General features: G+C 35.1%; 1 protein-coding gene across 2 annotated transcripts in view; it reads left to right on the plus strand.

Annotated features, from left to right (window-relative positions):
* The window catches only part of LOC133517224 (uncharacterized), a 168,828-nt gene that overhangs the window by 62,841 nt on the left and 78,861 nt on the right, over positions 1–27,126 (plus strand). The gene's annotated exons all lie outside the window — the stretch shown is intronic.

Below are 27,126 nucleotides of genomic sequence, written 5' to 3' on the forward strand. Positions count from 1 at the left end.
AGTGTCATAGCATGTATAAATAAATTTGTTTCCTAATAGGTCATTACTCATATCTAATTAATTTGTAAGCACAACTGCATTATCACATGCGAATACTTGCAGCCAATTACGCATTTATGCAAACACATTAGACTCACAGACTTTACCTAAAGAGCATAACGCCAGCTTCACATGTCGTAGCGCAAGCAATGTGTTACAATAGAATGATGATAATTCTCTAAATTCCAGCCTTCTGAATAGAAAATTCAACCTTCACGCTAGCTGGGCAATCATTAGCTGTGATTATTCTGTAAATGATTACAGTACAGCGCAGGAAAAGGAAGTGGCGCTAGAACTCAGGCACGTTCAAGGTGTTGGATTATAGCTCTTATTACGCACTTGGGAATATAATTTACTGTAATTATCGAACCTTTTCTTTATAAAAATAAAATAATTACCAATTGTCTTTGTTTTGCTGAATTGAATTAGGCATAAAACGATAACTAATTGAGCGTGAATGTGTCTGTCAAGAATTTTAATGATCTGAGCGCTAAAGCAATAACAATAATTACAAAAAATAATTGTGTACCATGAAACAAACTGAGCCATAACTTACCTATCTGGAACTCAAGAAAACAATGTTAAATTCGAAACAAATTTATCAATAACAAAACAATATATAATAAAATAAAATTTGTTCTCATTAGTTATTTGTTAAATATTATATATTTTTGTGGCCATACTTAGCATTGAAGTATCTCGCACGAGTCTACCTCGCACTCCCTAATAATATTTGTCTTTAAGTCACTTGACATAATCCGCCCTAATGCTCAGTATTAATAACATTCATTTACCTTAATGTAATGATTGTCCTCAAATTAATTAGTTATAAACGTTCATGCCATAACTATCAATAATCCTAATTTTATTAGCCATAACACCAGTTTTAATGAAAACTGTTGACAAACTTGCTGCGGTTTCTACGAACACGAACTGCCAGCCAGAAAAGTAAGTCAGGTTATATTACACCTGTTAAACGATGTTAGATCAGGATAACACATACGGATATTAGGCCAAATTATCTTTATGGAAAGTTATGGTTAGGGAATAACAGATTAGATATTATTAGGATATAATACATTAATTTAGGACAATAAAAACTAGCCTATACGATGATAGGTCAATCATAATTAGGGCATATGAGTATTAGGACCAATGATCAATATGCCAAAAAATATTAGGTAATGCAGAAATGGGAGAAAAAACTTACGGAATCCCGATATCGTCTCTCACAATGGTATAAATAATATTCAAATCGCATTAGTTGAGCCGGAGCAGCTAACAACTTTCTGACCAGCCCTACGTAGAAGTATAACAATCCTAGCTTTCTCCGATAATAATTTTCATTACAAAAATGGTTATTAGGTAAAACATAATGGTTATTTCGCTAGTACTTTCTAGGCCCGCCGCCGCCGCCGGCATTGAGCATTCCGCACTATCATCTCTCTATGATCGGACGTTTCGACACGGTGTTTCCTCAGCAGGCAGGGCCACACGCCCCTCATATATTTTCATGCTCCCGTAATCGCCTAATCCGTTGCTTGTTCTCGTAAATTGAGCTATAAACTCGTTTGCGAAACACTAACATGTAACACCAATGCCACCAAAAAAAAATCGGTACTAGGTAGGTACACTGTAATAATCCCATTACAATTTCGCAAAAGCGTTTCGTACCTTACTATGCACTTATTGTATGTTGCTAATACAAGTTAATTTTAACGTTTCCAGTGACACAATAGTCGATCGACGTTTAGTTACAATATTCAGAAGCAACATTTTGTATTAATACCAATAATTTATTCGCAAATTGATGGAAGCATTCAGAGACGGGCGTACGGAACGACCCTTCAATTTCCTTTTCAGCCTGAATCTATTCAGGAGCGAAAGCATTTCCTTGCGCCTCCGAACTTCCAATCAGGGACTTTCGAATAAAATATAGGTATTATTATTATACAAGTCCTTATAATCGCAGACGCGGTGAATATTAAAACGGTATTCTTTCATTATATCCAATTTTTGAAGCGGAAATTACGTTTCTCGTTTACATAAAAAAGGGTAACGCGTGATTGAGAACAATCAGATCTAAATTCTCAAACATTATCATAAATCATGGTGTCCGGTCTTCCGATAATGAAAATGGAGTGTACCTACGGAAATTCTATATTAAAATACTCGTAACCGCTCGCATGAAAATATAATTTATTAAAAAAAAACATTTGTAAGTAACTGTAAAAGAAAAGGAAATATAAGTAAATAACTTCTTGTCATAAATATTTTATTATAATTTGAGAATCCTTTAGGGTAATAAATTTCAATAACGGCGGGTGGAATTATAGCTTCATAAAGGTTAAACTTTGCAATATTATATATAAGCAGGTAGCAAATGTGATGCAGTGTCTCAGCGGTGTTTAGTATTCGCGGCAGTTTGGCTGACGCTCGAGATTGCTCGCCTGGAGAAAGAGGTCTCTTTATTAATGCACGAGCTCGGCTCTGACCTAACCAACTTTAAGAAAACTACATTTAGCTTAGACGCTCTTTGCATCTCCGTCGTTTCCCCTAAGATAAACAAGTTAGGCCTCGACTTGATAGGTTAACAGAGCTTCAAAACGACGGCGGTCTCATTTCGTTTTCACTTCACATAAGACTTGAGAGAGTATTAAAGACAGCAAAAAACGTATAAGTAACGTCTGTCGTGTATAGACGCCAAATCGCATTTTGGTACATATTATAAGTTTAAGAGTCCCCAAGCAAGGCAAGGCAAGCTCGACCGAATTTCACCTTCCTATACAAACGGAGTTTCGTTCTCATTTTAAAACTACGTATTGGATTGTAATGAAATTTGCACATACAATGACATGAGATATATCTAGTCCTTTAATTGGGTTATACAACCCAGCTCCAGTGTAAAACAAGCGAAGTTGAGCAAAAACAAGTTTTGTATTAATAACTTCGCTATATTTTAACTATGGTATATGAAGCTACATAATCTGATTACAGGACTAGATATACCTTATCCTATTGTAAGTACAGTTTCAGAGCATTCTAGCTAGTCGTTTTATATCAGTGCGTAACTCCGTTTGTATGGAGAACCGAACTTGTTGGGGACCCTTAAGTTAGGGTAGTGCTCGTTTTGGGACCACTCCCGTAACTGTCATAGCCTGTATCGGAATCCTTGGCGTCTCTCGAGCGAAGTCTAATCAAATCGCGGAATCTCGAGTGAAGTTTAGTTCCGTGGCCAATTAAAGGGCAAGGCCAAATTCGCCATGAAAAAGCTCGGTATACTCAACAGATCGAGACAGTATTTGACGCCATCCCACCGCCTAATACAGCTTTATAAGGCGCAGGTTCGCACACATATGGAATACTGTTATCATCTCTGGACAGTATCAGTATTCTCCTTCTGGACCGCATCGGCTTGACTCCTTTCGCTCCGTAGAGATGAACCTTGCTCGGCATTTTCTATCGCATATATAATGGGAGTGCTCTGAGGAATTTTTCGGATTAAGCCTTCCACCTTCACCGCTTACATGTTCGGCAGTCCTCAACTGTGCCATTCTCCAGAAGCTTCATGCCTCGCACAGCTAAATTGTGGAATGAACTGTCGCCAGATACGACCTTTCTAATCTTCAAGAAAAGAGCGTACTCCCCACCCATATTATATGCCGGCAAGGCACTTACAATCCTCTGGTGTTGCGGCTGTCCATGGGCGACGGTAATCGCTTACCATCATAAAAAAAGTAAAAAATACTTATTAGTCCTTTAGTCCAAACGGATTCAAAGAGGTCTAAAACGTAGACATAAGGTCTAATACTCGTATGTATCTAGGTACAAAAAACTAGACGATACATTATCGCCTCAGACCCGAGACCGGACTATTTCAAACTACACTTGTCCTGTCCGTAGAGAAGAAAATTCAGCGGCAGATGAAAGCCGCCACGAGCCTGCGTTAGCTCGAGTACTGTCATTAACAAAATACGTACGGGAGCGGGAGCCTGCATTGTTTATCAGAATTATCGCACGATCGATGACACATATTTGAATAACAAAAGTAACACTGTTCGCCGTTAATGAAATTGTTTATGCAAATACCAGGTGTTATGTGGATCTGCGCGATATATCATCATAAAGTCCGGTACCGACGCCTCTAGCGAAGATAGAACAATGGTTCTTTCCTGCACGAGCGAGAAAGTGAGGTGTTGCCGCGTCTTTCCGTCACCACACACACATAAATAATGTTATCTCATCTCAGCATCTCCGCTTTGTATGCGCATACGCTAATAACGTCACATTAGTAAAAGAACGCCTTTATCTACAGCTATTTAGAAAGTAATGACACAAATTGATACTCCTTTGTGAGGTATAATGGTGAAGGATGGATGAAGCCGTTCGCGTAAATAATGTTAACGTCAACGCATTACGTTACGAAACTGTTCCGAATGTATACATTTACATCTTATGTTATGTCAATGTTCCATCAAGGATTGTATTATGTCATAAAAAAGCGAAAAGCATGAGTAGTTAGATATCTCAGTGCACTATTATTTATTATTCCACAAGTATCTTACATTAAACCAAAGCAACTTTTTCTTTATGGGTGTTACTTATCAATTTTAGTTTTGGTCACGCTAAACATTAGCAATAACTTGTTAGGCTTTACACAACTTTAGGACAAACTGAAATATCTTTAAAAAAATATTTCAAAAACCCAACCTACGCTACGTTTCTAAATGACTTGCACAATAATATTTGTTCCGTTGCCAGAAACAAGCAAGAACTTTGCGAAACTTGTCGTGATCACAAAACCACAGCTTTTCCGCGTCGAGCATTTTATTACTTGGGGCCACTTAGCCGCCTGATATTTCAAGTCTCTAGTTATTAAATTACCTTCGTACGTGACGATGGTAATCCTGATATAGGCCATTGTTGCCTGCATAAATAGTAACGTTGCACTATTCTTGACATTACATAAATATAAAATAATATCGTACATGTTGCTATTTTTATAGTTATTGTTTTTAATTTCCAAAAAAGTACATTTTTCAATTTAAAAACCCATTATAGCATAAAGGGAACCCTTATAAGTTCACCACGACTGTCTGTCTGTACTGTATCATCTCATCAGCTCGTTTTCTATTTTACTCAGTAACTACGAGCCGTATATTAATAAAATATTAACCAGAGGTGTGTTTCGTGTGGCGTCAGTTAGTTTTGTAGATGTTTCCGTAAAACCCAGTTTTTAGTGAAAACTAGTTTTTCCTTGTTAAAACTAGTTTTCCGTATCGCCTTACTGAAAAGTGCTTTAGTGAAAACTAGTTTTGACTGATTTTTAGTAGACGATGCTCGTAACATGAAATAGGCTTATTACTAAGTTAACATTATAAAATCTTAAAGTCAGTCCTCGCACTATATTTGGTTAAGATTAACCTAACACGCTTCGCTCGTCGTCGCACCAACCTTTCGACTCTAGCAGTATTTAATTCTACTAGAATTCCGTGAAAACTTAGTTTTAACTAGGGAAAACGCGTTTTCACTAGTTATAACTATTTTTTTTTTCAAATAATTAGTGAAAACTAGTTTTCACCAAGGGACGAAAACTAGTTTTGACTAAAAAATACCAGTTATAACTAGTTTTCATCGAGGCCTTACGTAAAACTAATTTTAATTACTGAACATACGTTTTCACTGAGGCGATACCGAAAACTAGTTTTAATATCGCGTTTTCACTAAATAAAGAACGCTTAGCACGAGGAATTTCGTACATATATGCGGGTCATAGGAACAGTCCTATCTCTATTGCACGTGCGTAATTATATTGCTGTCCTGCCCATGATGCCACCAATGACACTGTGCGCGCCCTATTGTTGTTACCCTGTTAACAATACACGCGTTTGTTTCTTTTAAAAATGAATGCATCTAGAACAAATTAAATTAAATTAAATTAAATATCCGTTTATTTCAGGCTGGGGCCCATAAAGAAAAATGTTAGTTACAATTCCTTAAATTATGTTAGCACCTACTCGTATACAAAGCAATCACAAAGAAAGTTAGATAAAATAATTGAATTATAAATATCAAATACAGAAATATATACACAACAAAAAGCAAAAATGAATACAACACAAAAAATAAACAAATAAATGCATGTAAAGTATGCTTTAAAAAACTGCAACAAACAATGATTAACCGTGAAGTGGACAAAAAGTGAAAAAAGATTATTTGTGTCTGATATATCAAAAAATATGTGTTTGGACTGTTTTAATGAAACTAGTAATAATTTATGAATATGAATAATTCAAATTGCCTAGTAAGTAGTAGTAAGAATTGCCTTAAAAAATATAAAGAAAAATAAAAGAAATAAATTAAATCGATATATTACTTAAATTATCTTACCAATCACTACAGAACCATCTACACTTGTACCTGCGCCCGTCCTGGCTGTGCGTTGCAAGTCAACTTTGACCTGTTAATTAATTCGTCCTCAACCAACGGTCATCACCTTCGGCGAAGACTTATTAGGTACATTAATTATTAAACTTAACATTGTCATAATTAAATTAAATATATGTTTATTTAGTACAGATATTTTAGGTGAAATATAAACCCCTTCATAGAGACTGTAATTGACTTGTACCGCACAGCGAGAAATATCAATACAGGACTCTCATGGGTTGTAACGCACTGAGAGCGAGTTCACAAAATGCAGCTTCGCATTGATCGTGTTAATGCAATGGGTCACATATAGACATTTGATCCTCAAAACAAACCTGATCGAGTGATAACATTAATAAAAACTTGTCATTTAGCCTATTAACAGCAGTAATTAGGAAACAAATCAATTTGTTTCTCACAACACCAGCTCGGAAAGACTCTCTTTATTCTTCTAAAACAGATCTTAGCTAAGTTGCATTTTGACCATTTGTCCACATGGGTGGCAAAGTAACTTGTAACGCTCAAGATTCTACTTTTTGAACCCCTTGTGGTTCAATTTTGGAATCATTTTCTAGCTCAAGTCATGTTAGTATGACCTTGTAAAAGAAATTATTTATTATTAAGTATTTTTTATCTGTTTATCTACTCGTACACCTGGGAACTGAAGACCTTGGTCACTCTTCCTTTCGTATACGAATTTTTTTTATCTCAATTTATAAATAGCAGTAATAATATTGGTCCTGGTATTAGTGTTATACTATATTTTCAACTTCTACTTACGAATCTGCCAAGCTAAATACCGATAAAATAAGCAATAAAAATCACCAGTCGAAAAAAAATTTTTACGGAAAATAATGTTTATATCACCTATTCTGAAAAGGATTTTTACTTCCCTGCTAGGAAGGATCACCTGATGCAGGGAGGGAAGTGACACTTTTCTGTTCTAGGTCATTTCGTTGTCAGTGTAAAATATTAATACAATGGAATATGAAAATAGTATGCACATAAGCAATTACAATTTCAATTTGTATTGTATTGTATACTCGTACTATATTTTGAAACATTATGTATTTCCTCATAGATGACGTGAAAAGCAGTATCTGTCAAATGGTAGCAAAATTATTTTCACCTTGGGTGTTAACACTTGCATCCCTCACTACACTCAGGATTCAATGTACGCCCACGCCGTAAATATGTCATTTTGCTCCCTTGTGATACAATCTACTATTCACGGTCGCCCGAGCAGAGAAGACGAAAATCTAGAATAAATAATAACTTAACACGTCTATTATATACAGCGTGAAACGGTTATTTTTGACCATACGCTGAGGGGTGAATATGTGAGTCATACTGAGCTTTTACTATGGAGCCAACAACGAAATCGAAAATAAGCAGATTTTAGGATTGGCCCCTTGTAGATATTGTTCAGTATGGCCTACTTATCCACCCTTCAGCGTATGGTTAAACATAAAAACTTCAGTCTGTTTATTTTCATATACATATAATATATATATATATATATATATATATATATATATATATATATATATATATATATATATATATATATATATATATATATATATATATATCTATTTCCATATAAATGTTGCATAAATATCTACAGACTTAAACATTTTGCATCTAACGACAAGGAATGGACTGTCGCTGACCATAAGCAGGGCATTTACTAATTTGCCGTCAGCGTTTGAAACACAGCGTTAACAAATTTATGTTACGTCTTACATTGCGCGCTCCAATTGCATTCTTCTCGGATGCTCTGAAGGATAATAGCAATGTATAGGCAGATAGTTAAATGAGTCGTATAATGAGACGGATTCGATGTATGTCAGACTGGTATTGAACGGGGCCGTAGGCTCTCGGTCAGTCCGCCGCAAACTGGTTTCATTATCAAAAGTCAATAACTTTGATCCATTCCGAGTCATGGCCAAGACCCCGATCAACAAACGTAATAACCAAACGCATTGTTAAGAGGAATTCCTAGTGGTGATTTTTCCATACAAACGCTCTCGACTATTTCCTCCCTGGATTTTGAACCTAGAGCAATGATTTTTTCAAATAAGATCAATATCATCAATATCTGTGCCGCTATGTTTTGCTTTTTTGGATTATTTTATTTTGAAGAAACTTACAGCGCCTCAAAAATCGCAAAAACGGCTCAATTGAATTGGCTGTAAAAAAAGGCACAGTATACAAATATGACAATAAATATCCAAAAAATCAAAACATAGCGGCATAGATTATTTCTTCCTCTTGCAATTTCCAAAATTTCATAATGATTGGTTGCGTTTTGGAGGAGGAAACAGTCGAGAGCGAAACCTCGATTTTTGAGTTTTTTGCGAGTGAATTTTAGTCCGAGCTGCAGTTGTCCTTATCGCACGAATTGGAGGCGGAGACAGTTTATAAATATACGTACACAGAAGGATTAGTGATGGGCATAACATCCTTATTAGGGATTGCAGAACCGGTACTGTTTTAAAGAACCGGGATTTTCGGTACTGGTGGAAATAGGAACAGGGATTTCCCGGTACTTTCGGAACTGGTCTAATTATTTCATTATTTTAAATAAAACGACAGCATTTTGCGAATTTAATAATCAATTAATCACAATAAACAAGGCAATTTTTTTTAGAAATACTTATAGTATTTTACATTGCTCACACTTGTGCGTCACAAGTAAAAGATAACTACTTTGATGTTTGCCACTAGATAGCAAAAATGAAATTACATTAACGAGGGGATTTATATATAAGTATCGCAGTCGTATTGTATAATCCACCGTATTACAATACGGCTAGCCGATATCAAAATAAGGGCCATTTTGAAATGCGGCGGTTCAACGATTAAGGTAGGTATGTTGGGTAAATACCGGATGCGGGTGAAGAACGTAGGACATTCATGTCTCCCTAATTTGGCTTTATTTTTTTAATGTTGGCAACATTGTGTAAGATGCCATTTCATTGCGCTTCGACTGCCAGTGTCTCAGGGCGTCGGGCTTGTGCTATGCGCAATCACAGGGAGCAAGATATTCTCGCAATTTTTTTCTTCTATCCGATCTTCGCCCTGTAATTTATTTTGCGTATTGTGACGAAACTGTTTTTGTTTTAATGTATAATTTCTTAACTATCCAATCAAAACAGACCTAGGACTGCTGCAGACCGATATCCGATCTTGACCCTTCCAGGTAAAGATCCGAGAGAAACAACCCGATCTTTACCTATTTAAAAAACAGCAGTGATTGTCAAACTTTACATTTTCTTCAATTTACCTACTGACCTACTTAATTATCACATTTATTGTTTTCTTGATCACACTTTCGTACCATTATTTTTATCCAGTACCACTACCAACGCGACGGTAAATCAAAAGGAAGAGATTGTGGGAGTCTATTTTGTATGTATGTATATTGTATGTGTATGTACACCTACTTACGGACAATGTCATTTTTTTAATTTCTGCAACTCAAAGGTAGCCTGGAAGAGATCGCTTTTTAGCGATAAGACCGCATGTTGTTTACCTGTGCTTATGTTCCTGTTTTCTTTTGTATTGTTTTCTTTTATTGAGGTGTGCAATAAAGAGTATTTATATTGTATAGAGATGATGATACATGTTGAATTTTATAACAAAATCGAGTAAAATAGATAGCATATGAGCAATTTTTTGCAATAAGGTACCTACACATACAGATGCATATGTAGATGTGCACGCATACATACATAGCTAGTTTCGGATACAAAATAGAGATAGGGCTTCGAAATTAGTTTCCTTAAAATGCTTCAAGAGGGCTCCCTTTTCCTATATATTTACTTTACTCTTTACATACGATCCTTACATTTTATAAAAAAAAGATTGTATATCAACTATATATATAATTTCAAAATTATACCAATAAAATCGCAATTTTACTTATTTTCCATACTTCAAGATGGGCTCTCAGTGACTTTGACCTTTTTAAAGAACTACTTAGTCTTTTTGATTTCTAAGTTTGATTCTTATTTTTTTGGCGACCTTCATTAAAAATGACTGGGCACGATTATTTTTTTATTTCGATTTTTGTCCCTACTACTTAAGCACGTAATATCTTCCAGTACATTCCTTTCAATAAACAATACATTTACACTTTCACTAAACCTGTACAGTTCACGAGATCTTAAATTGTCAAAACTTAGAAACCTATCTATTATTTTAGTCGTTTTTCTTATTTTATAAGCGGTGGTGGCCGAGTGGATATGACGTCCGACTTTCAATCCGGAGGTCGTGGGTTCAAATCCTGGCTCGTACCAATGAGTTTTTCGAAACTTATGTACGAAATGTCATTTGATATTTACCACTAGCTTTTCGGTGAAGGAAAACATCGTGAGGAAACCTGCACACATCTGCGAAGAAATTCAAAGGTGTATGTGAAGTCCCCAATCCGCATTGGGCTAGCGTGGGGACTATAGCCCGAGCCCTCTTGCACATGAGAGGAGGCCTGTGCCCAGCAGTGGGACGAATATAGGCTGAATTATTATTATTATTATTATTACTTCGGTTCGGGTAAACCTTACAATAAGAGGTTTCTTAGCACATTGCTTACATATCAAATTGCCTTATATTAGGTATCAAAGTTTGAGAGCCACAATTTTACCAATTTTTGTATCAGGGTTAAGATCGGATTCAAAAATACGAATTAAAAACTTTCGATGACAACTTTTAAGTTTGTAATTATTGGTGGCTGCAATTTATATACATTCGAGAAGGGTAGAAACCGGACCTATTTTTTGTGATATCTTATTCTCTTTCCATTAGAAGCAACTTTTTTTCACCATCCTATGTTCTCCCTTGATGGCAAAACACTCGTTACCCTAAAAAAAGTATGTCTCATCTTTACACAGGTACAGAACTGAATCCGTTCTATATTGAAAATTACCAAAATTCAGGCCGAATCTACGGTTATTATTTAACGATTTGCTCCGTACTTCAAGAATCTATCATGTGCTGAGATCTTGAAAAAACGTTTTTTCACGAGTTCTCTCAATTGGTCCCAAAATTGTCCGGCATTACCCCAACATACTTTACTCAGATTGTCATTGCGATACGTTCTTCAATAAGGCGACCCAAGTTTAGCCCCATCGTACTACAAGTAAAATAGATTGTAGTTTAACCATATATTTATACCTACTTACAAAATTTCACAACACACCATGATCATTGATCACACCCAACTTACTGTCACGGATAGGTACAGTCAAGTGTAAAAATATGGGTGTACACATCTTACTCAAAAATATGTCTCATAGCATCTTATACCAGTGTAATAAGAGCGTAGTACCATGTTTATGAGAAGATTCTTTCGATACATATTTTTGCACTTGACTGTACGACGACGACCGAAGCAGGGACATCATTCTTTTTTGCAGTTTTTACCTATATGGTAATTAATAGATACAGTATAATATAAAAATGAAAAACAATATTATGTGATCAAAATATGAGATCTGTGATATGAGACCAAAAACAACTTGCTTCGGGCAGCGCAGGATGAATTCCGTCCGGCTCGCGGGCGACGTCGACATGTCGACGCAACGGCGCGCAATGAGTGAGCGCTCACGTCTCGCGTCTGTGTGTGCGCACTCACACTTAGATAGCTCCCGCTCCCGCCCACCGCAGCGCGACAGAAACATAGCTTCAAAAATTCGAGATTTGAAAAGTTGCTCAGCTAGGAATTGCTCTTAACAGCCGCTTGCATTTTCATTGTGGCCATAAAAGCTGTTGATTGTTTTATTTCTTATGTATCGAGAGAGATTTAATTTACTGATTTTTATAGGGTTTACACCATAAACATTATATTGCATATTATAACAACAAATCATATTATATCAACAGATGAAGTAACGAGCATATAAAAAGTAACAATATGTTAATATTTTTTATTACTTTCATTCAACGTTATCCTACTGTTTATCTTAACGATAGTAACATTGCGTCAAAAGGCAATTATTCGGTCCAAATGCGAGAATACTTTGCCGAGTAAATAATAGGCTCTAACTTGAAATATATTATTTTTAATCAAAGTCCAGCAAAGATAATCTACATTGCGCAATCAGCTTTCTCTGGTGTCTAATTTAATATAGGTAACATAAAAAGTGGACAAATAAAAACAGCGTCATAATACTAATACACTACAATATTGGTTGGTTTCAAGTAGGGCATGAGCCTCTTGGAACTCTCACTAACCATAGAAAGTTTAAGATTAATTTACGTGATTTTAGGCAATGAGAGTACGAGTGATTGAATAATCTCGGAAAATAATATTGGTAGGCTGTGTGATAAGATTTGCGTCTCGTAAATAATGACGCTTGCTTATGTTTGTTTATATTATCAGATCAGCGCATATTTATGAATACTCCGGCTTAGGGTTCGCATGCTCGTCTGTACGTCACACAGACGTACAAAATTAGTTACTGAGTTGAGTTAAGAACACCCTTAACTCAACTTAATAACTAATAATGCTAGAAAGCTGCAATGTCGTATTTTAATAACACCATCGGCAGAAAAGTAGAGAGGATATTTTGATTTTACGCTTCAATACCCATTGGTTACGAGCTAATACGTTAAAAATACGAGTAATGGAATGTGGTCTTCAAAAACTAATTTCTGTTTATTTGTTAGAGATTTTTTTTTTATCCTTTTGTTTCAAAATTTTGACCTCCTAGAAAAGGACGTAATTGCCGCTGAGATAAAAAATCTAATCCTGGTTGAACATCAAGGGTTCTGTTTTAATGAGTAATAAGTTATTACTAATAACTCATTCCTCGGTTTTTGTGGTTAAATCAAGGCTATTACCTATTATCCGGAAACTTTTTGTTTCGTGACATCATATTCACACGTTTATAAATATCTTATTTTATTTACATTGGTTATTTTATCTCACTTACAAGTACCTACCTACAAATGCTAATACGTATGTGGTCATAATTTAGTTAGATGTTTGGTTTTTTCTACGTGATAGCCATATTAACAACATGATAAGCATAACCATATGCTTGAAACGTCGAGACTTATAATTGATTAATTATCATTTCTAGAATGAGATCTAAAATATGCGTAAAATATAGGTACTGTAAAGGTAGTTCGGGTTTGGAGGACGGATCTGAAATGTATGGGAAGATCCGCGGATCCGGATCCAGATCCGGATAATCTCATACAATTTGGATCCGTATTGCAAACCCTACGTGATTATCCACTTTTACAGTATCTTCCTTTGACTGAAATGCAGAATTACCCATCGAGTTTGAAAAATACTATAGTTAAGAAATTTTAAATAAATAATGTGCCAGTTACAAAAAGAGGCGGGAAAAGTGGATCACCTTTACATTATCCATATTTATATATAGTTATATATGGGTCTCATCGATGGTAGTAATGTACAATTAATTATTATTTGTTTCAATTAATTATTAACGTTATTTTCTTACTCGCAGAAGAACAAATATATGTGATTAAGTATAGTAAAGTAAAAATAATAATATAACGCATTGCAATAAATACTTATGTGATTCTCGTTACCTTTCTTTTTTCTCAAAACTTATGCACGTACGAGGTATATGCAAATGAATAAAACTTGCTTCTATAAAGGTATGTGAGCGAAAGTAAGGTACCCATATGATAATAATCACACTAAGACAAATTACCATATGAATAAAACTCGTGCGTAATAAGTGTCACTCCACGCATAACGGAGGAACGCCTTCACATGACAAACAAGGCAACAAACAAAAAGCCGCACATCGCACTAGCAAAAGGGCGGCACATATATTTATACCTACTTACTCATAAAATATACGGATTAACTGATAGGCAATGTAAAAAATATGTTGGTTAAAAGTAGGTATTCATTATAATTAAGCTTTGTTACGCAGTTATCCAAATTTAAAAACCGAGCATATATTTTCTAAATCCAGTGATATCATGTATGACAAGTTGTAAGAAAAATAAGTATAAATCATTGTGAGTCTAGTTGAGCTCATTCATGAACATTAGGTATACCTACTCTGAATAATCCTAATGCACCTCAGATAAATATAGTTCAACTTTACCGTGTAATTCAATTAGCAGCATTGAAAACCGGTGAATAGAAAAGTGCAAATCATTCCAGATGTTACTCAACAAGAGCAAAAAAATTAATTAACTAATGGACGTGAGAGACTGGATACTTGCATGATTCAAAAATGGATTTCTCCAAATATATACCAGTATATTTTTAGTGCATGTTACAGAAAATTTGGATTTAGTTCTGTTGCTTAGTTTAAAGATGTTATTAAGTACATGATATAAACATTACATTTCTCATCGAAACAATCACTTTTAATTACACTATAAGACATTTATGCCCCATAACAAAAATAATAAAAAAATTGTGTCAAGCAGAAATGCCTGTGAATGATGTTATATAGATGATGTATTAGGTACGGCCTTGGTAGCTCAGATGGCAGAGCATCCAGTGATGGTGATCCAGTGGTCGTGGGTTCAAGTCCAAAACAGTGATTTTTCCACTTTTGACTTATTTCTAAAATTCATAAGAGTAACTGTGTGGACTAACTAACAATATTTTCAGAAGTTTTTGACGTATTGCAATCTTCATCTTATATTTTAACGACAGCTACACAAACAGCCACCCTATAAAAATCTCAGTAAGTAAATATGTACAATATTCGCCGCAGTATTTGTTTTACCCAAATCAGGCCATTTGTCACTGCTAGAGGAACAATCGTTCAAGGTGAATTCTTACGATTTCCGTAACGTACAATAATTTATCATGTTACTTATTTGGTTGGGTTTTAATAAATTACATGAACCTATCACGGTATGTGCCTGTTATTGTCATAATATGTGTTGTATGCCCTCCATGACCATGTGGCAGTCACGCAGTGTCAAAGGCTACGTAGGTTTAGTCTTAAAGGAGCTATATGCGATCATGACCCACCCAGAATACGGTTCAAAATATAAGCGGGAAAGTGGAAGGTTTTACCAAAACTTACCTAACTTTAGTGATGAAAACTATTTCCTTGATTACAGGTATTAAAAGGTGCTACTAACCGCAGTCACATCATTGACATTGACAAGACATTGATAATAAACTTGACGTTTCTTGCAGCAATACAGTCTGCACAATCGCTGCGCAGTATTGCTGCAGGAAATGTCAAAGCGATTTCCTGCAACAATGCAGTTGGTAGCAATGCTGCAAAGCCAAGCTAACCTTTAATACTACATTTGCGGAAATAACCTTTAATTATCTAAATCTACTACAACTGTTCCAACTTCAGGGTACCGCAATGGGGATACCCAAAATCAAATTAAGATATATGGTAACATATAACAATAATTAGTCGTCTTTCCTTTCATCACTGTTCCCGTTTCCTGGCAATGGCGTCGCACTGCCGGCTGCGGCGGTAAACAAAACCGCCTTCTAACTTCGTGATAAATTACTCCAGATAAATGCGTTTATAACTTCTTTTGGGGATCGGATCATGGATGTTTTCAGCCCGTATCTATCTCCGACTTCAGTTGTTTTGAAACCTGTGCTTTGAGTTCGCAATGCCTTTTGCTGATTTAGTTCGTGGTTTATGCAAGAGGGAGGCCTTGCAGCAGTGGGACTAAATCGACTCGTAAATAAAATACTCGTATTTTTTTTCGAGTTGACTTCAATAACATTAATTGGCTGTGAAGCTACAAACAAAAATAACACGCTATAATTTAATATAAAAAATGACAATGATGAAATATTTCTATAAATATTTTGCTTAAGGTAAACTCAATATAATAGTCAAGAATACGAGTAATAACACTTCTAATTACTAATTAGAAAACGGTAAATTAAATGGCAATAATGTGAGACACACATTGTGATGAAAAGTAAACGTTGCGACAAATACATTTTTTAATGTCGCTTTGTTCACGTGAATGTTTAGTTTTTATAAAGGTGTCTGGTTGGTGAAGTGTTTTTATTTAGTATGTATTAAATGATTTATGTATTTATTTACTCGGATGCATGATACAGATTATTAACACCGCTACAGCAGATAAGTGTGTGCTAGATATTTTAATGAAGATGTCTAAACAATTTCAGGACTACAAACGTTATTGGAAATGCAAATTCTCCTAGACGACTGAATTAATATCTCGCTCCTGATAGTTATGCTTTCAGAGGAAATGGCTTTTAAAATAAGACTGCTTAGCATGATAGGTAAAATTGTACGTGGTGTTGAATCATTGGGATATGGTATACCTAAATACCTATAGTCTATTCCATATGGATCTTTATAGAATGTCAATAAAAACACCACGTGCTTTTTTATTCAGCCAATGACATATCTCATTGGCCGACATGTTATTTATATCTATATGGTTTTGAGATCCATACACAATAGACATTACAGTAATTAGATAATAGCTTTTTTCACGTTTCAGTCTGTGGAATTATTTACCTCTGGATCTAAGACGTGCTCAGTAATTATGTAAGTATATGTATATCTATTATTTTCCAATTTTATTTCCGTACTTACATGTGATTATATTGATACTGTATTCCTGTAGTTTTGCACTAAGTCCTGTATTTATTTTATTTTATTAAGAGGTACAATAATTAATATTTAATAAAAAATAATAATATTAAGAACACTACTAAATTAAGTTAGATCCGCTACCTCTCTTCCATGGACCATACCATACAGCACCATCGGTCAGTCCAGCAGCTCACGATTAGGGTCAAGCTCCAAGGTCCGATATTACATAATTCCTTAAACATTCGACGCTTAATTGTTGCCCGACGAGTGCTCGCTATTGTCCGTCTTGATCGATACCAGATTGATACCAAGCAGTAGCAAAACTATTGAATATAATGATTTTCTATTAGTACGAGTGACGGGAGGCCACATTGATTGATGAACGATGTTAAACGAATGAACGATCTTAGAACGATAAAATCCGTTTTTAACTGACTTCAAAGAAGGAGATTATTTATATATTTTTTATATATAAATATCTGCAAATGAAATAAATATATAATTAATTTTTATAAGGTTTATATTGTTAAATAAAAGTCTGCAAATGAAATAAATATATAATAAATTTTTATAAGGTTTATATTGTTAAATATATGTGATTAAGTGGTCGTAAACATATTTAATAATATAAAAAAAACAGGTGCTTTTCAGGCTAAAAGAATAGGAAGAGCTTCTAAGTGAATCTCACAAAAATGGCATGAAAAGTCTATAAAATAGTTTGAAGTCTATAAAATTAAAAGTCTTAACAAATATATATCCCAAAAGCCCAAAACTAAACAAAAGAAGGTATTATTTTATTGAATTTCCTTCCGTTTGCGTCAGAAATTACGGCATAATTCTAAACTCAGCAAATGGTCAGTTAAAAGGAACAAAAGTAGTGGTGTTCTTCACTAACGATGCGCACACTCGTTCCTGTTCTACAAATTGTCCTGCTACTGTAGAAAGTGGTATTAACGTCGGCGAGAATGGCTGAGCTCGTCCGTTCAAGTATTTCGTACCTAGAGAACTCGGTCGTAAAAACTACACATCCCACCTGTACTGACCAAACATGTTGTTTTAAATCCGCTTTTGCTATCCGAGAATAGGTACGTTGAAAGAGTCAGAGTCTATGTACCATCGATTGTCTGTAGAATTAAACCTTGTTTTTGACAATTCAACTTGATCAAAGCGAGTAAACGCAATTTCAGAACTACCGTGGACTGATTTATTACGCGACTTTTAAAATAAATGTTCTCAATTTCAAACTTCCTAGAGCAAGTCGTGACAGCGAAACTACCAAGCATACGCTCAAGTATTTTAGCGAATGAATGTCCCTCTTTACTCCATATGTGGAGCCAACCTTCAAGACTAAGTTATTGAGTTCCAAAAATAGTTCGTCCAACGTTTGGCGGTAACGTGCATTTTATGTCCACAAAGCGATCTCGCGATCGTGACTTGGTCATCGCTTGTTCCGATATCTTATTGATTTGTTGTATTGTCAGATAATGATCTCAACTTAACAGTAGACTTATCTAGATAAAGCATTGTTATTATATACGCTTTTATATTTATTTTCATGGCAAGGAATCCATTCCAAATGCCACAAACATTGCCTTGGTATTTACATCGAACGTACGTACTAACCTTTGCGGTACAGCGCAGTCTCTACATCCCATTATTTTGTTGATCATTAATTCAGGTCATTGTGCAAACAAACAATGGGCTGGTTATTAACAGCTGTCTAAAATAGATTTTTTTTTCAATCGACAAGCATCAGAGGTGGACATTTTGAGTTCATTGTCGGACTGACCCTCCGAAGAGCGAAAGTGTAGCACGAGTCATGGCAAGGCATTATCTACTAATGATATGTCATAACAAAATAACTAATACAATACGACCAGGCTTTTAGAATCAGCAAATAACCTCTCACTGATATAATTGACAAACCAATAATTAATTTTGACATGTTTTGTAACAGTGGCCAGGTTCTAATCAATAATTTCGATGCCCATGAAGATTGATTAGTTTTGTTTTATTTAAGTTTATAGGTTTTTCCAGTAATGTCAAGGATTGATTAGATACCTATTAATTATATAATGCTTACTTCGAAATATGTATAGGCAGCACATTTATTGTACGCATTGTTTGGTGCATAGCGCGACGGACACCCTCCCGCTTTCAAAGCTAGAAATAAGTATATATGTAAAACGATGTTACTCTAATAGGCGGAAAAGTGCAATTCGTGGATAATTAAAAAAATATGAAGCTGCGACTTGATATTCCCCTCCAGAGTATAAAATACTCATCGTAAACATTTCTTGAAAATATAAATAAATACTGCATCATTAATTAGCAAAACATTTACCCGCGTGACACAAGCTTTAAATAGCTCTTTTCCGTCTTCTTTTAAGCCGCCAGTGGACGATCGGTACTCCATACAAGCGTAGTCCCCATTTTCCTCTCTGGATTACATTATAGAAAATATTTTTAAGCAATTTTATGTATATCAACCACAGCTATGCCCCAACGTTTGAGTAATTTTTTCGATTTATCAATTACTATACGAGTTAGAAGCTTTAAAAAAATGTATTAAATTTGTATTTCGCTCCCTAACTCCTATTCTAATCAAAATATCGAAAATATCAACCGAAGGGGCATAGCTATGGTTAATATAACGGGTGATAACAAAAAAAGGAGAATTATTTCAGAGCTGTGAAAAAGTACTCATATAACTTTTTACGATACTTTGTTATTATTAGGCAATATATACATGATATTTATTTACAATAACATTAATGGATGTTAGAATAGGGCCCGTGGTCAGCTTTTTCACGTAGTTTAGATATAAAGTTCGAATAAGACCTTTGAACACCGTTTTTGTCAATTTTCGGAACACAAGTCTTAGTCATTTTTATTAGTTGGGCACAATTTTCAGCTCTCCAATTATTTCTAGACACTCAACTACTCAAACAGCCAAAAAAACTATCAATCAGCCAACATTAAAAACGGAAACGGAAGTTTCGAGGGATTTTGGACTTACTTACATATACAAATGGTATGTTATCGGAGTCCTAGAATTGTAATATATGTCTGCTCAAACTTGTCCATAATACATGTATTTGATATTTTCTGGTATTGTAGAATTATTGCTAGTATAGTATCACCCATTTCCAGGTATATCAGTTTTGCCAAAAGGAAATTAACTTTCATCATCCAAACTGAATGATTTCCCTTTGCAATTTCGAGTCATTTAGCGACATGTCATTATGGTCGATTTTTACTGATCAGTGTATTCCGGGGCTTTTATCTTCTAGTAACATTCCAGACCTATCTTTTTTAATGATCGACAAATATACGGCTGGTCACACTTAAAAAATTTGGTGACATCTCGTTGGCTCATGGAATTCATATAATTAAAAATGCTTTGGAGTCAATTCAGGCTTGCCTTAGTTATTATCTTCGCTGGCCAGCCACTACCACTTTTGCGATTTATAGTCAAGGATGCAAGAATTATATATAGTAGAAACTGGTACATTTTCTGTACTAAAATGACCCACTGTGTGTCCCTTTTCCCATGTTTAAGTTAGAATTTTTGAAATGTACAACACGTTTTCGCAGAGTTTCTTGATTCGACTCCAGTCTAACAAAAACAAATGTTTGAAGAAATAAAAAATATGAAATTCAAGAATCTCAAAATAACTAGCTACAACTTTATTAACAGCATTTTTTGTTTATATAGACAGTTTTGTTTCTAAGTCTACAGAAAATCATTCTCATTTTTTTATTATCACCCGTTACAATAGATCGTGTAAAAATGTGATTCTTTCCGTGCATATGTCGAAACTTTAAAGATCCATATGTACTGTAAAACGTTGTACGATACACGTGCGAATAGGTAATTCGCAACTCATATCGATTTAAAACACTCCCTTCGGTCGTGTTTTAATTTATCACCACTCGTTGCGAATTTCCTACTTTCTGCACTTGTATCGTAAATAAGTAATAAACACCAGCTTATTAAATTGGTGGTTATTGTTGCACTTTATTAATCCAGTATGACGCACGCAGTAGCTGCAGTTAATGAGCAAATTTCTGAACATGATTACCGCATCAGTGCAATCAACAGCCCGTCAAAACTATTAAATTCCGCTCATTAATATCGACCTATTCACATTACAATGTATATGCGGACTAAACAAGAGATGCAATCTTCATATTTATCCACTTATCTACAAAACAATGCAGTTGTGTGAATATACCGAATTACGTTCGTGTTTCCTCATAGGACGAGAAAAGTTAGGAGTTTCTAGTGGCATAACTTTGAATGAGCGGTGGCATAAATAAGAAAGCATAGAGTTCTCACTTTACACATCAGTGTTCATACCAAAACGGTTATTTTCGTAGTCGATCCAGCGTCAAGTAGCGGATTTATCAGCACTACTACTTGACAAAAGATGTCGCGACAAATGAAAATTCTCGAGAGTTTGGATTAATCGAAACTCTATTGTTAACTCCTCCAGCGGTGGCATCATGGTTCCATTTTTATCACTTGTCACTATGCCCGACACTTTCGCGCTTACATACTTGTTAGTACGTGATAGGCATGGTGACAAATGATAAAGAGCCGACCATCTTAGCTCTACTGCTTGTAATATTAGTTTTAAACTGTTGAGCAATACCTACACTTTTCGTCAGTCGGAACACTCATGACATCTATATTAAGTAGCGGTACTGATAAATCCGCTACTTGACGCTAGATGTTGACTACGAAAATAATAAGCGTTTTGGTTAGAAAACTGATGTATGGAGTGAGCACTCTATTCATACTTATCTCTCTAGTTAGTTTAGTGCTTCTGGGCATTTTCGGCAAATCGACAACCATTGTGCCTATTTTGCGTGAAATCGAGGTAGCGCTACTCTAACCACCCCAGCCCCTCCACGAAGCCTAGCAATGGTTTTAGGTTGCTAACTACCTCCTTTAGTGTGCACGGAGTCCCTAGGTATTTACTTATCTCTCTATGGCGGTGGTAACATTTTTCGAATATGCTTATTGCTTAAAAAAATCAAGTTCTTCTTAGATACAATAAAAATTTAAGTTACAAAATTACCTACTGTATATATATTATGTTATTATAATCAACATAATAGGCAACGTAACATGCTCTACTATCGAACAAAGGTTGATACTTTATTTTAAGGCAGTGTCTTACCTGAGCGAATTACTCGCGAACGCGAAGCGGCGCGGCGCGGGTGAATTCAATCCTTTAATACCTACGGAAGTGTCCTACGTGGGCGGCTCGCTCACGTAAGCCGCTGCGTAAGTCTTAAGAAATGTCTGTGTTTGCTATTTTCAATGATGTGTATAATTATCCAAATTCCTGTGAATAGTTGCTTTGTTCTGTGTTCCTGTCTTCTAGAGTTCTAGCCCAGCAAAACAGTAGAGGGCGAACGCTGTATGACATTTGACATGACCGTGATATCAAGCGCTAGGTGAAGGCTTATTGTGCGACCATTGTGCTCGACATTCCCCAAGACGCTCAAAGTAAAAAGGCTGTATCTCTTTAAATATGGTATACACTTGAATTGCGTTTTCTTGAACTGATACCGCTGACATATAATTATACCAAGAATCAATTGATTTACTGGCACAAGTTTCGAAATTTTTAACGAAAAGGGGCGGACTGTTGAAATTTGATTTTTGACGACGTAAACTCGAGAAGTTGATTAATTGATTCGATAAGATTTTTTAATTTGAACGAACGGAGCAAATAATAGTTGTTGCACGGAGTAGTGACATTTGTTACCCTACATCTGATTCCCACAAACAATTAGAAATGATAGGCATAGCTCATAAATTATACATAGATCTAAACATAATAATATGGAGTTATCACTCACACTCCAAATGTTATTATTTATTTAAACGGGAATTAATCGCGTATAATTTAGCTTTAAAAATTCAAGCACGCTTTTATGCGCGATTAACAGGCCAATTCGAACGTGCACTAACATCAAATCGATATTAGAATGATATTGACATCATATCAGTTAGCTGCCATCCGATGATTGTTACCATATGATTCTAATATCGGTTTGATATCAGCGCACATTCGAATTGGCCTATAAGTCCCGTTTAAGTAAATAAACATGTTTAAATATCGTGAAAATGCTGATTGTACTTTACTCAAAATTTTACTAATATAAGAAAATATGCACATAGATGTCAGAAACATACAGTTATACTTAATATAATAATATAGAAATTCCATTTTATACAGTTTTATAATTAAATATTCTACTTTAGTTATTTATAAACTTTACTCACAGTACTTAAAGCCTACTCACCATTTGTAGTAGGCATAACAAACTTGCTTTCAGAAAATTGAAGACGTACACGCCTAATGCTTCAAAATAAATCACTTTGCCAACATAGTTTCACGCGTTCTCTAGCAACAAACATGTCTATTTTAACCAAACTTATGGCAGCAAATATGTCAGGGGTACGCAACCCACTGTAGTTTAGCTTCGGCCTGTGCGGACGGGGCTCATCAATCTGTATCAGCCTAATCCCGGTCAGCTACCCCTGCATAGGTAAACCACCGCAGAATTAGTGAGTCGCTTCCTACTCCCTAATTTTTTTTTCGTGATTTATATCAAATGAGGTTGTAGGAGAACGCCACTGATTGTGATTAATGTTGGCTCTCCGTTAAAAAGCTTATCCACAATACGTTTTCACTAAGACTATATATAGGTTGACAAAAAAATTGAACTAACTCATCAATATTTTCCCTAGATAAGAACATACTTGTTAATTTTAGGTGGCAGCAATTCTTGTTAAATTGAAGAAGATAGTTACGTTTTGTAACCAACCTTTAACTCGTAGGTAAACATATAATTAATTATAAGTGGATTGATAGGGGTATAACATTAATAACTGGGGTGACACCTCCCGAAGCCACTAAACCTATTTAATACCTCGTACACTACACTACAACATAATGCAATTACGTAAGTGGCAACGTACATACTATTTCATACTCGATTTTCTCCATTTATATTGTTTAGCTGACGGGAGTCTGTAATTATTATTCCCTTACTCTGTCAACACTGTGAATCCGTGTATACTCGTACTTTTTTAAGTATACATTAGCACATGTGCATGTATTGTACATGGGCTGCAGTGCTCGCTTAAAACAAGCAATAGGTATTAGTATACCTGCATATAAATATGTACATTTAAATCAATAGAAGTACAAAGGTAAAAAAGGGATTTACGAAGGGAAAATTAGTTATTTGTTTTACAAGGAGGCTAAGTTGTTGTTTAACCCTTCATGATAACGGGTGCCCTCTTTTTCGCATAAAGTTGATTGTCATATTTTCACGAGGCATAACAGGATTGGCATAGCACTACTTCGTATCAAAGTCATCGTAATATTATTTCGATTCGCCTAAAAATCAGTTTTCCTAGTATATTGTTCGCATAATATTCTATGCCCGCATATAAATTGAATTTTCTTATAATTGCTGTCGCGACTAGAACGTTCAACTTCATCACTCGATTTATTAAATAAATTAATAGAGATATTATTCATTTCCCGCTGCTGCAATGCTGCAGTAGTAATTGTCGCTTGCCATAAGGACACCTTGTCAGGTTATTCGTAGAAAGATACAAGCAAATCTCGTCCTTATTGCAAGCGACAAAGCGGGACCTTTTGCCGGCCGCGGTCACATTTTTTTCCTAACACTACTGAGACGCAGCATGGGCAATCATGTACGACTTTATGGTGACTGTTTCATCAAGCAGTACTACGGTAAGGTCTTGGGGACTTGCAGGGTGTTACGCGAGTCATCTTTCAATGTATTCTAATTTAAACTAAAATTATGTCATCCTACTTATAAGCTTAGTACGGCGGGAACATGACCTCATCAATATTCTATCCGATTAGCATGAAATATTAATGACTAATGAATACGACAGAGAACAACTGTAAATGGTGAGGAACTAATTGAATTCTGCATACGAGTACTACATTATTATACCGATTGTTGCGAAAGATAGCTAAGAGGTCACATTTTTCAATAAGGTATTAGGAAACAGTTTCTTTCAATATGGTATCGAACCAATTAATCATAAAAAAGTTTAAGTATTATAGATGTCGCAACGTTATTATTAGTTATCTGAAATATTTTCAGCTGTTCAGGACAAGTCATAGGGACCTAATACAAGACAATATTACGGTAACATTGTACCGGCACAAAATATGCTATAGCCATGTTACGTTTGTTCGCTTCAAGAAATTAATCAACACTTACACATTCTATATATTTTTTTGGTAACATACTTAAGTTATGCTATTTTCCTATAAAACCAACAGAGACAACATATATGTACAACACAGTTTAACATAACACCTCAGTAACTATGAAACGAATAGTCTGTTTTTTCCTCACTTGGTTCTTTATATAAATTCTATTAATATCTACAAGAAGTAATGACTGTTTTAATAGTAGGTACATTATCATAGTAATAAGAAAATAAATGTGCACAACAGATATTTTTTTAAATATAATTAAATTGTTTCTGATGGTCCTTTCAACTACTAGCAAAAAATATATAATTTAGAATAACGGGCAAAGGTTTGTCAGTTAAAACCAGTTCACATATAAAGTGATTAAGCTACAATAACCTATAACCACGGAATTCCGTTTTCCGCGAAACAGGCTAAGCTAATTCCCAAACGCCCAACCTTGAATGTGAGACACCAAGACCTACATTCTAATAACCTTTTAATAAATGCAGTTCAGGCCGACAAAAACATTTCGCCGGCATCAGCAGTCGTCAGAGTTTTGCATAATAATGGCACAATGGAGCGAAATTGTACAAGCTTGTCTGTTACAAAATGCCGAGAAAGAACACCTCCTCGAAACCGCCCTCTGCAACTCATGAATTATTCGAAGTTGTGACAATCGCAGCCTATCACTACGGTGCTCACAGTGGAAAAATAACAAGAACTTCATGTGTTAGTAAGATAAACGTAATTATGATTGAAATGTGAACCGGGCCTAGTCAACTGAAACTTTTGTAGATATCCAAAATAACCAAATTGTTTATTCGCACACAATTGTTTTCTCAATCCTCTTACAACAATACGATACGACGATATTAGAATAAGTTGTGCCTTTAACTTTTTTTAAATAAGTAAAGAGGGAAATTATTTTTGACGTTTTTTGATGTGACGGTTCGATTTGAGTGTAATTGATGATTATTTCCCCTTATTTCCTCGCATGTTTGGAGAAATTTCGGATTCGTCTTCTGTGTCGGACGACGCGAAACTCATCCACCTATTACTCTTTCCCGGCCTCTGCAATAATGTACTATTAATAAAATCGGAAATGAACTGATTGTTCTACGCAAATTTTTATTCGGTCCAGTGGACCGTTACCCATCAACAGATTTTCATGACAAACTTCCCGGGAGATAACTCGTAAACTGGTTAAGGATGATTATAATGAAGCTATGACTAACAAAATTTGTTCCTGACTCGGGGTTTTAATTTCTTAAACTTATTTTCTGATTCAGAGCATAATTATAATAAAATAATAACTCATCATTAATTAATAAATAATTGTCACGTAGGTAAATTTATTCCACGTTCAAGTGTATTATTAATCTTTTAATTTGAAATATGTTAACCGGCTCGGTGCGGTGAGTTCCAAGATACAGGCTCAGCCTAGTTTGGATACACTGGATAATACCTGTGTAATTTTGTAACTGTGTAACCTGTTAATAATACATACATTATTCTTTGTTCTTCTTTAAAATGTAAAAAAAAACTATTTAAAATAATTACATATCTTAATTCTATATGTTGTTGAATGTAGACTACATTCGAGTATTTATAACCGGAAAAAGACGCCGTTGTTCGTGTGCCGAAAGTACACGTACCCCATCTCACGGAACATAAATAAATAATTTCTAATTGTATTCCGCTTATCGTTTATTTTAAAGGCCTAAAAATTTGTTCCCTCCGCGGTAATTCGTAATTCAGAACAAATTAAATTTTAATATAGATTCCAAGCGCGTATTGGGTAGTTTTATGAATGAGGCTGACAT

Source organism: Cydia pomonella, chromosome 4, assembly GCF_033807575.1.
Source record: "Cydia pomonella isolate Wapato2018A chromosome 4, ilCydPomo1, whole genome shotgun sequence".
In the NCBI taxonomy this organism is placed as follows: Eukaryota; Metazoa; Arthropoda; class Insecta; order Lepidoptera; family Tortricidae; genus Cydia; species Cydia pomonella.